The 11,753-nt window shown below is 30.5% G+C and overlaps 1 pseudogene; it reads right to left on the reverse strand.

Moving 5' to 3' along the window:
- Positions 1–4,153: 4,153 nt before the first annotated feature.
- On the reverse strand, positions 4,154–11,034 carry LOC128172897 (aggrecan core protein-like; annotated as a pseudogene).
- Between the last annotated feature and the right edge of the window lie 719 nt (positions 11,035–11,753).

Consider the following 11,753-nt stretch of genomic DNA (forward strand, 5'->3'; position numbering starts at 1 on the left):
ATTTAAAACAGAAATCTACCTGAAGACCTAAGGATTGTAATTTTTTTTAGTTCGGATATGCGGCTTTTTTAAATGACAATATTTTTTCAATCAGCAAAAAAATTAAAGAAGAATTTTTACAATATCTTGAAGATAGGCACTCGAACAACAACTTTTAATTTACAAAGGCCAAGCAACATTCTTTCAGACCACGTAGTATCTGTACCAAGATCTTGTCCTTTAAAAACTGTACATACATTATTTTTAAGATAATCACTTAAAATAATTGTTTTAACTCCGTTTAAACTATGTTATCTTTTGTACGTAGCATTCAATAAAGAAACTGATGAAACAGTTGTCCGAATCTTTTTTCTTGTGATTGTTTTTTTTTCATTCAAAAGTATATGTACAGGAAATGCACTTCAACACAAATGTCCATGATGTACAATATTTTCAGCCAGTTAACATGTTTAATCATTTCCAAATTTGGTACAAAATGATTTTTGCACAGGATTAGTTGATTGCTTGCTTCGATAAAAACAGATTTATCGGTTGAGCTTTGGCAAATAGTTGTTGTTTTAAAGGACAAAAAATGGCTTAGAACTTTTTATATATATAACATTTACAACGATATATTTTATAAACAGAAAACAACTGCAATGTGGTTGAAAATGTCATTTAATACAGAATAATAATATGATATCTAAGTAAATATCAGTATCTCTATCATAAAACTTCATAACTATATCATAACGCTATTTCTTTGTCATGTAGAACTTTATGATATTTTGTCTATATAGATCCTCGAAATTTTAGTTCCAACATTCCCACTCCTGGTGTGTGCCCTAGCCAAAGTTTTACTGGAACATCTTCTCCTCTATATGGAGAGTAGCCCGTGTCCCAGTCTGTATAAAAAGAAGAGGCAGAAAGAGAGCTCCCTGATGACTATTTGTTATTAAAACATAACATTTTAATGTGACATTTTAACAATAAATATTATTGTTATACTTTCATGTTAAATACTGAAATCTGATTAACCCTCCCAAACTGGCACTATTTATATAATATCAACTCGGTGAAGTTTACCAACATCAATAATCATTACCAAAATCTCTTAAAATAAAATATTAAATGAACCCCTGAATCTATTAACTTTACTTTCGAGAATGCGCCCAAGTTTTATAATTTATCTTACCTGTATAAAAAGAGGAGGCAGAAAGACAGCTTCTAAATGACTAATGGAGAGATGTATTTCACGCACCCCCACTTTATACGCACAGACACAGCGCTAAAATATTCTCCTCCTAATAAGTAAATGCAATCAAGTGCACGCTAATGATATGATGCACCCTGGTCAGTATTGTAATAACATTTTACTTATATTTTTGACCCGGCATCGAAAGGCCCATCACTGAACATAATTACACATTTCTCCATGAACATAGATATATAATAAAGATAAGTTTTATTTACAGAAATCACATATATTTCGCTTCTTATTACACATTTAGAGATATGCTTTATTAAGATAAGTCGATGAGAAAAAATGCTATTTATCCTGATGAAAAAATGATGTTACGGCGAATTTTTGTATTTAACAATCTCCGATCTTCAGCGATGTTCGATAACTCTGAATTATCCGGAATTCTTTTATTCCTACCAAAAATCTTACTCTTAATATTTATCACCAAACCACATGTTCGGTGCAGTGGATCGAAAGAAATACACTATTCAATTTCCCGTTGTTAAAGAATTCGATCCACCTATGCATCGGTACGTAATATTCAAAGTCTCCTTGTTTTTTTAAAATTCCATTATATCCCTCATAGGCAAATTTGAGGTATAGCGCACTTAACAGCTTAATATACGATTTCGCCTCAAATATAGGACTTTTGCAAATATCAGACATTTTTAATATTGTACAATATTTAGTTTAAATATATTCAAAGAAACGCAAATAAGACAATTTCCATGCTAGAAGAGTCTTAATGATCTTACACTGCATCATTAAAATATTCAGTTTTTGTTAGGGATATATAGGAAAGTAGTTAGTATACGATAAAAAATGGATATTTAACTATTTGAACCACTCTAAACCAAAGACACCCGATTAAAATTATGTTCTACAGGTATTGTAGTACACGTTTAGATTGAATTAATTTTGGTTTAACGTGGTCTTCGTACTGAAAATTAGACAAATATTTCAATTAGTGTCTTTTCTAATACAATCATGTATATAGCCATATATATTTAAAATGCATCTGCTGAAAATGTTAGATGCGTTGCCTAGTGGTAACGCGTAGGTCTCATTGATTTTGTAGTCGCTGGAACGAATCCTGTAAGTAGTGATTTTTTTTCACTTAAATTGAAACGAACAGAAACGAGAGATTAAGTCACAAGTATCTAATCTTCTGGATTGTTTTTTTTTAAAGATTATCTTGTTTAATTCAGTATGAGTATAAGCATACCAAATATAAACAGTTCTCTTCATTAACACTGTACATGTACTCTATTTACACTTAGATCCATTGCATTTTGCTTGAACTTGTTACGGTTCACAATATCAACTGCTGCTATACACAGAGTTTCCCGAATTTATGACAAATCAGTTGCTACAGACACCATTATATAATCAGTACAGTGTATCCACGTTTCGAAAATCATATTGCAACAGCTAGGTACCTAGAACTATTTTTAGTAACAGGTACTTTCCGTCGAAACACGGGCGTAGGCGAAATAATGGGAAAAAGCGCTATATACATCTTTGCAATAACTTTGTAAAATACATGGATACCATTTGCATATTTCATTCACAAAGTTTGAAAGAAAATAACATTTTTCTGATGATAACATTACTTCGAGGCTTAGGATCTGAGAACCTTAACAATTGATTTTAGATAATCAAAACATGTTATCTAGCAAGTGTAAAATACAAGGAATTAATTTTGTTGCAATGGGTTATCGTTGATATGGTAATTATGGCTTAAGGTGGTACGTCTTAAATGCAGTACGCAGGTAATGAGATATTGCTTACTAATGTTAAGAATCAAACACGTATACCACCAGTTGTTGAAACTTAAGGAAGAAATGATGGAGACATTTTTATAAGAGGTTCTATATTAGCCTTAATTGGTTCCTATTGACAAAAATTATTAACGTACATGATTTAAAAACGAGGCTTTTAATTTTACAGTACATTTGTGTGTGTTCTTTTATTGTGAACCACGCCATTCAAATCCATATGTCAAAAAGAATGTACGGTTTGTCATGCTCCTCAACAGTCAGTAATTCTTTTGCAAACTGACTTTTACATTTTTTTTGTTTAGGAAAAAAAATTTCCTATGCATTAACAATTTATGAGTTAAAGAAGTATTAATCTTTTCGAATCAATTGTAAACCGGGTTATACATGTATCTGCATTATACATGTATCTGCATTATACAAGTTAAAAGGTTTTCTGTACAAATGATTGCATTTCATACATTTTTAATTATTACCATTAGTCAACAAGTGTTTAGGGTCTTTGTCCATGGAAATTATAAAGGAGTTTGTTTCTTCTTTAAAAAAAGAACGCAAAATGAAACCAATCGTATCCTGAAGATTGTTTTTTTGAATCGGTTTAAAACAACAAATAAAACACGTCCTTTCTAACAACGATTTAATTAAGTCGGATATGTATAATGACATTTAAAATGAAGTTGCGCATTTTCAATTAATCTTTTTTAGATAATATCACAATAAAACCTATATATAATAGTCTCTAGTGGATTGCTAGCAACCAATTCGGAAACCCGCTTGACAAACAATTGAACAGTTTTTAGGTAAATTGAAATTATTTATCAGAACTGCTGGAGTCATCATTCGTGATATGCACAAGAAAGTCATGATAACTACAATGTATATACTTTGATTCTTTTATAATTAGACTTAATAATGGTGATATTTATTTCCAAGAGAAACTTGAGCTATATTTGATCATGTACCGTGATAATTTTGACAATAGCGCTGATTGATTTTGGTTTTTTAGTCCTAAATTTAGTCATAAACTGCTTAAAAGCATCTACGATTTTTTTCTTTCAGCAGAATCAAATTAAAGTTCAAGATGTTTGATGTTAACATATTTATTGTTCAAAAATATAATTGAGATCAGGCACATGTTCCATAACTTAGACCGCCCTCTTTTAGGTTTTTATAAATCTTGATTTATCTTGTTCTTTCTACAAAAAATCATTAACGTCAGACACCATTACCGTCGTAGACAAAACCACGTCATTTAAAGAATTGAGTATTTCAACCTTATTAAAATGAACCTTAGCTAGCATCATTTGGTTTTTAAATATTATAACACCTGCCATTATTAATTGATATGTGTATTATTTATTCATGTTTTTGAATCCAATATAATGAGTAAACGGTTCTCGTTACAAAAAAAGTTCGCATATGATAAATGTGATTTGTACATTTGGTCACTATATTCTAATTGATATCTTTTTCACAGATAAATTGGATCCCCGTGTCACACAAATTGTCATTCCACTTCCCGCTGAATGTGTAGAACTCAATGCAGTCTTCGTTGCTATTAGTGTCATCGGGATTTCCTCGACTCCAATTGTCCCAGTTGATTGCTTGCCCACTCTTGCTCCAAATAAAGGTTCCTTCGTTCTGGAGGTCATTACCACCGATCCACACTGATTGTGTACAAAAGAGATTACTTAAAAGTGGAATGACCGTTTTAAGTAAAAAACAGCAAAATGTTAAGATAGCAATACCTTGTTCAATTTTGGTATCATAAGAATAAATTTTCTTTTAGAATAAGTGTTATATATATACCTTTATGTTCAGTTTAATCACTGTCTTTTGCTAGCTTCTAGTAATATATCTCCCCAAAATAATTGTTACTTTTATTTCAGTTATTATTTTTTACCTGAGCCATAAAATTGGCTGTTTAGGAGAAAATTTAGAATCCAGGTATTTTCATCTGGCGACCCGATCTCAGCTAGATATCCATTCATACCTACACACTGTTTCTGATACAAAAATATATTTATTGTAAAGATAAGATAAATTTGATGAAATGACAGAAAATGAAAAATCAGCAAGATTGTTTAAACCATATATAGTTACATACTTTTCTAAAAATTTATCATTTTTTTATATGCATACAAACATTTTAATAATACAATTCAAAGACTTTTTTATTCATCCACGCACACATTCATGCTCATATTAACCCAACTTTTGCAGTGGTTGCTTGTTTAATAATGACAAACAATTAAGAATAATAATAAACAAAGAAGAAACAAAAATTGAAAAATTATTAAATTGTATCAAATATATGTTTATATATTAGGTACATACTTCAGCATATGCCCAAGGAAGATTGTCTAAGAACAGACGATAAATGTGATCCTGATATTGTCCCCATTCTGAAAAAAAAAACAGTAAGTGTTTAATTTGTTGTTTGAAAGTGCAATTTCATATTTTTCAAATAAAAATATAATGAAAAAACTACCATCAGGAAATCGAATTTATTTAAAACGTCATACCCCTATTTAACGTAACTACTTTCTCCACTGAATACTTTCTAAAACAAAACAGCGAACGAGTCTCTAGTAACAAACATTTTTTCCCAAATCTATTGCATATATATTAAAACACAAATAAATCAGCTTTCATCCCGATTTACTTTAACATTTTAAATTCTGGCTTTACTTGAATCAATGAATCAAAATTCAAATTATGGATCTGAATTTTTTTATCAGTGACAAAAGTTCTAAATAAAGATCATGCTCTTTTATGATATTTTATCCCCAGTTAAATGATTCTCTATATGATTTGTTTTACAAAATTAATAATTTGATTAGCAAGAATGCAGTGGGATTTTTTTTTGCAAATCTAGGTGATTTTGCCTAATTCGCGTGTATTTATTCCTAATGCATTTTAACCTGGTTATATTTCATCATTAATACCTTTAAACTCGATTTTGTTTTATTCCTCTTGCGTTTAACTGTCACAGTGATTATATTCATGCGAGGGATTAGTTTGAAAATTTTGGTTAAAAAATAAGCAAAGTCGTCATTTAACAGGAAGTTGACGTCCGATTGATGCAAAAATATATCCCACAATATGGCATGCCACAACAAATAGTATGTTAAAATTTCAAGCATCTGCAATAAATAGTTGCTGAGAAATCGTTGACGGAAATTTGTTTAAAAAATTTGGCTAAAAATAAACAAAGTACTCATTTAACAGGACGTTGACGTTTGATTGGTACAAAAATATATCCCACGATATGGCATGCCTATACAAATACTGTGTAAAAATTTCAAGCATCTGCGATAAATAGTTGCTGAGAATTCTTTGACAAAAATTTGTTTGAAAATTTTGGCTAAAAATAAACAAAGTCGTCATTTAACAGGAAGTTGGCGTCTGATTGGTACAAAAATATATCCCACGATATGGCATGCCTATACCAATACTGTGTAAAAATTTCAAGCATCTTCGATAAACGGTTGCTGAGAATTCTTTGACAAAAATTTGTTTAAAAATTATTGGTCAAAAATAAACAAAGTCGTCATTTAACAGGTAGTTAACGTCCGATTGGTACAAAAATATATCCCACGATATGGCATGCCTTAACAAACACTGTGTAAAAAATTCAAGCATCTGCAATAAAAAGTTGCTGAGATAAATGCGACAGAAATATTTGTTATGGACGGACAGACAGACAGACAGACAGACACACAAGGGTAAAACAGTATACCCCCTCTCCTTCGGAGCGGGGGTATAATTATGAGGTATTGGCGTTAGAGGCGAAAGCAGCCTTCGACATTTACGGTGTTAATCTTTTCACATTTTAACAAATATTGTAAAAATTGTTCTTATTTACCTAAGAGTTTTTATTGTATGATGCTAATGATCTATAAACTACTCCTGAATTTGCGCCCCGTTGTTTATCATTACTAAAATTTTGTATTTACCCTTTAAAGTATAAAAGCTCATATTTGCGAGAAGAGTAGAGTAAGGTTTATTTATAGCGCAATTTTAATGCTATGCATAATTATATCAGCCTGCCCCCCCCTCTCTCTCTCTCTCTCTCTCTCTCTCTCTCTCTCTCTCTCTCTCTCTCTTTCTCTCTCTCTCGGCTATGATATTGATACTTCATTGTAACCTGTGCGTTAATAGATTCTGCCACTAGATTGCGTTTCATAGCTTAAACTACATTATTGATTTTCAATAGTTAGATAAAAACACATTTTAAAAACAATTTATCTTTGTTCGCGTGTACAAACTCACAATCGCTGCGAATACACTCCGGCTTTCCGGGATAAAATATATCGGGGATAGATACATGCAGGGCGAACAAGATCAACTAGATACGCGAAGCACACGAATAATTTCACTTTTATTTATCATCGCTACTTTAATTGTGTTATCTGTGTGGAATAATTCTTCAAAGTCAATTTAAACATTTTATATTCCAATTACATAAGAGATGAAATGATGTTTAATTGATAGTACATGTGATAACGTGTACGCATCATCTAAATAAAGACAGCGTCTAGTCGGTAGCATGATACAGGTTTTTCTGATCAATGATTTGTTAGGTGTGTAGTATTTTCTCTCTGGAGATAAGAAAACATTAACCGTTTAACCTCATCGCAATCAATAATGTCTTTTAAGTGTGCTACCTGCTTTCTCTTCACACAGGATATCATATTTCCACTCTCCGTTTAATTGACAGGTAAGTCGTCCAAAACCAAACTGGGAGTATCCCTCAGAACACGTGGCGTGCACCCTTCAGTGTATACCAATGGCGTCTTCGTATTTTGTTGGAGTCAATACGAGACCTTGTCTTCTTGGTATCCCACAATCTTCAAAAAGTTGGATTTTTAAAACATAATTCACCAATTATCCACTGTATTTTGACCAGTGTGATATGCAAATTATACACATACGATATCACACCTTCATATACACAACAATGGGCAAATGCATAATTTAAATATACCACACTAGATAAAAAAGACTTCAATAAGAACACAAGGTATGAAATTATAAGGAATAATTAACACATCTTCATATAATTGTTTTTTTAGGTGATAGAATAAAAAAAAATAGTATTCGTGTTCACTAATTCAAATTGAAATACCTGAAGTAACACACTTTAAGTGGGTTTCCTTTCTGTATTTATCGTGTACACATTTTTCGTTGAGGCTGCAGTTTGAGTTAGAGCAATCTCCAGCTAGTTCCTTAGATACAAAAATAATCTTATATTGTTATACTTAGGATAATTTTAGGTTTAAGGAGAGACAGGACGTTGATCTATGACCTGTGTTGATTGCATGACAGTTATTACATTGTATAGACTATTTTGTAATCATATCTTGTAAACATTGTGGAGGTCAAGTTATTTTTTAATAGTTGAATATAATAATTCACAGATATGACTGTTAAGCAGACATTTACATTTTGAAAATCCCCCTTTCTATTTCGTTTTGATTTACTGGGCATATTTTTTCTATCAATAATATGCAAATTCTCAATTTTAAAAACAGAGATTGGGTTATTTTTTGTGGTTTTTTTTTAATTTTAAAAATGTAAATATATTTTAAAAATGTAAATATACACAATCGTAAGTGGTTAACATATCTATCTATCTATCTATCTATCTATCTATCTATCTATCTATCTATCTATCTATCTATCTATCTATCTATCTATCTATCTATCTATCTATCTATCTATCTATCTATCTATCTACTGTTTCACGTTTTTTCTCTCCAAATTTATAATAAAGAAACTCTAAACTAGAATAGGTGAACATCAATAGTTTTTTAGAATTATGATGTTTTTATGTTGACGATCAATAATGTTACTCTTTTAAAATTAATTTCTGTTCTTTGAATCATTGAATAAAAAGGCAACTATATTTCATTTAGGCATACTGTCCCACTGCTATTAATTTTACCATGTATTTTAAATATTTCATTATGATAATTTTTATCATCGTCAATATCACTAGATTAAAGTGAAATGAAGCTGAAGTGATGAAACGTTGCTATATTTTTCACAATTATATAATATGTCTAATTATGTTATGAGAAAAAAATATATAGCTATATACATTATCATCTCATGTCACACAACATAATGAAACACTGCTTTTTAGTTCAGAATAACATTCTCGTTGTATAGGTTTGTAACCAAAACTGCTTTAATGATCATTTGATATTTTACATACAATATATGTTAAATTGCCATAGTTTAAACATTTTTAGAAATAGTTTTCTGGTTTTTAAATTTGAAAAAGATAGTAATAAATGAAATCCATGTGTTTTACAATGCTGAAGATGTAAACCAGAACATTTTAATTGTTATAACCCAAAAAATTGATCAAATGAATGATTTTCCAGATATTGGTATGATCGGCACATAGGGATGTCAATGTAATCTTGAATCAAACGTGATAGTTTTGTTTTTGTAATTTATTTCATATCTGCTCTCTCTCAAAATAGAAAACCCTTACTCAATATGAGACATTTGAAATTTTATTAGATTCAAATGATGAAAGTCAAGAGCTTGGAATTGTCTTAGTAATGATTTTCTCCCCCATTACATGTATAATACAGCATGTGAGCCAGCTATAAAGATCGAAAGAGAATTTTTTTTCTATATCCATATATTATCTGGCCTAAAACAGCCAAAAGGTATTGTTCATTCCTCATTTATACTACAAAATTTGAGCCGGCTATTAAGATCGAGAGAGAAACTACGATTTTTTATCCATAAATCGTCTGGCCTAAAAGTTATTAATTTTATGCATGTTATAACCAGATTGTTCAGTATTACATGACTGCGAGACGACCGAAGTTCGAGCCATTAAGAGTTAACTGTTCAATGTTTTAGACGACAATGTCCTGAACCTTTTAAATATAACATTTTTGTTAACATTTAATTATCAATGATAAGCATTTATGCTACTTGAATTTCTTCTATAGTGTGTAATAAAGAAAAACATACAGATGATATTATGGCAAATCTCACCATGTTGGAAATGAGAGTAAAAAAGTGAACATTTTTTCCAATCTACTTTAAAAAATTGTAGAAATAAATTTCAAGTGAAGAAAGTCTTGTATTATAATGAATAAAAGATACAACACACTCTATTCGTTTATTAGGAATCTATTACATATTCATATTACGTGTCGCTTTTGGTCGGATTTCCAACTTTAAAGTTTCTTTTTTTTAAACTAAGCTCGCTGCAGAACTTTCTATATATTTTCTTAATTTTAATCGAAATTATAAGCAGCAAATGGGGTTCTAAATCTGACAGTCATTGAATGATCGGCTTATTAAGAATATATTGCTAACTTTTTACAATACACACCCCTTTAGATCGAGATGTGTCTATCATATTTAATTGAACTCTAACAGTTTTTGATGCTTTGAAAGTTGATTTTTATTTTTTTAAATTATATATCGTGCGCTTTTAATATTATATAATAGGTCAATATCATAAGAAACAGTATAGGAACAGTACAAATACTTAGTATTAAAAAAAATCCATATATTTTTTGTTATGATGAGGTTTTAAGAACTTTAAGAAGTCTTTTTAGAGTATAGAGAAATAAATTTTCTTTTGGTTAACAGCAAGAAACGAACTGTATAGTTTCCAACAAAATATAACAAAAAAAAGATAAAGTATAAACCTTCGGCCAGTGATCCTTTTCGCTGTAAACCCACCCAGGACTCTCCGTAAACTGAAAATATGCCGTCTGTTTCCTTTCATAGTTAAGTTCACAGAAATTTGCTCCTTTGAAGTAATTAACTGACGCGCATCGTGGAGTAACTAAACACTCAGTAATACAGTCCAGAAAACTGAATTCTGGGAAGGAATTAATCACGCTTCCGTCCAGTCGGTGTCCTTGTTCAAGTCGAGAAAAGCCCGGATGTAAATTACTGGAACACTGGACAATGAGATTGATCAGGAGCCATAGAGCTTTGGAAGTTTGAAACATCCACATTGTTTTGTAGATGAATCAACCTGAATGAATCAATTTTGATCCAACTAAACCAACTTTGAATATCATGTTATCAAATACATAAATAAGAAATGAAAAAAAACCCAAAAACTTAAAAGGCAACAATAAGTAGGTCTGAGACCAATTATTATTGAAAACGCTGATAAAAAACTTAATAATTAATGAAAAACACATAAAATAACGTTGCAAATCAAATATAGAGAAGAGTACACCTCAGTTGACATGTATACCTGAATAAACACATACGATAGCAAATCTTGTTTGTACAAGTAAAACAGATAAAACGATATCACCAAGTTTATCATTGTTATCATTTTTCCACTAATTCATTAATTATTCAGATGAATGGTTATTCAATAGAAGCTCTTTAGCTATGCAAAAAATTGATTATTTCTGTTTAATTGTCCATTGATACGATTGTTCAAATCAAAACTGAGCTTATATACTCCTGATTTAACGTTCAAAAACCTACACAGACTTGTTTTAATTTTTTTTTTATAGATGTTTAACAATGCAGTCATTAATACCTATTCGGCAAGAATCGATATTTCAAATTGACTGGTTATCAAAAATCATAAAAACAGTATAAACACTATTTTACTTGATTTAGTTTACATACCCCCCCCCCTCCAAATCGGAACAGTGTTGTATTCCGTAAGGTCGAGGTTCCTTATTGTACACTTAAAATTGGAACATCAAATATTACGATTTTTACTCAATACTGTTTGA

This window comes from Crassostrea angulata, chromosome 2 (genome assembly GCF_025612915.1).
Source record: "Crassostrea angulata isolate pt1a10 chromosome 2, ASM2561291v2, whole genome shotgun sequence".
Taxonomy (NCBI): domain Eukaryota; kingdom Metazoa; phylum Mollusca; class Bivalvia; order Ostreida; family Ostreidae; genus Magallana; species Magallana angulata.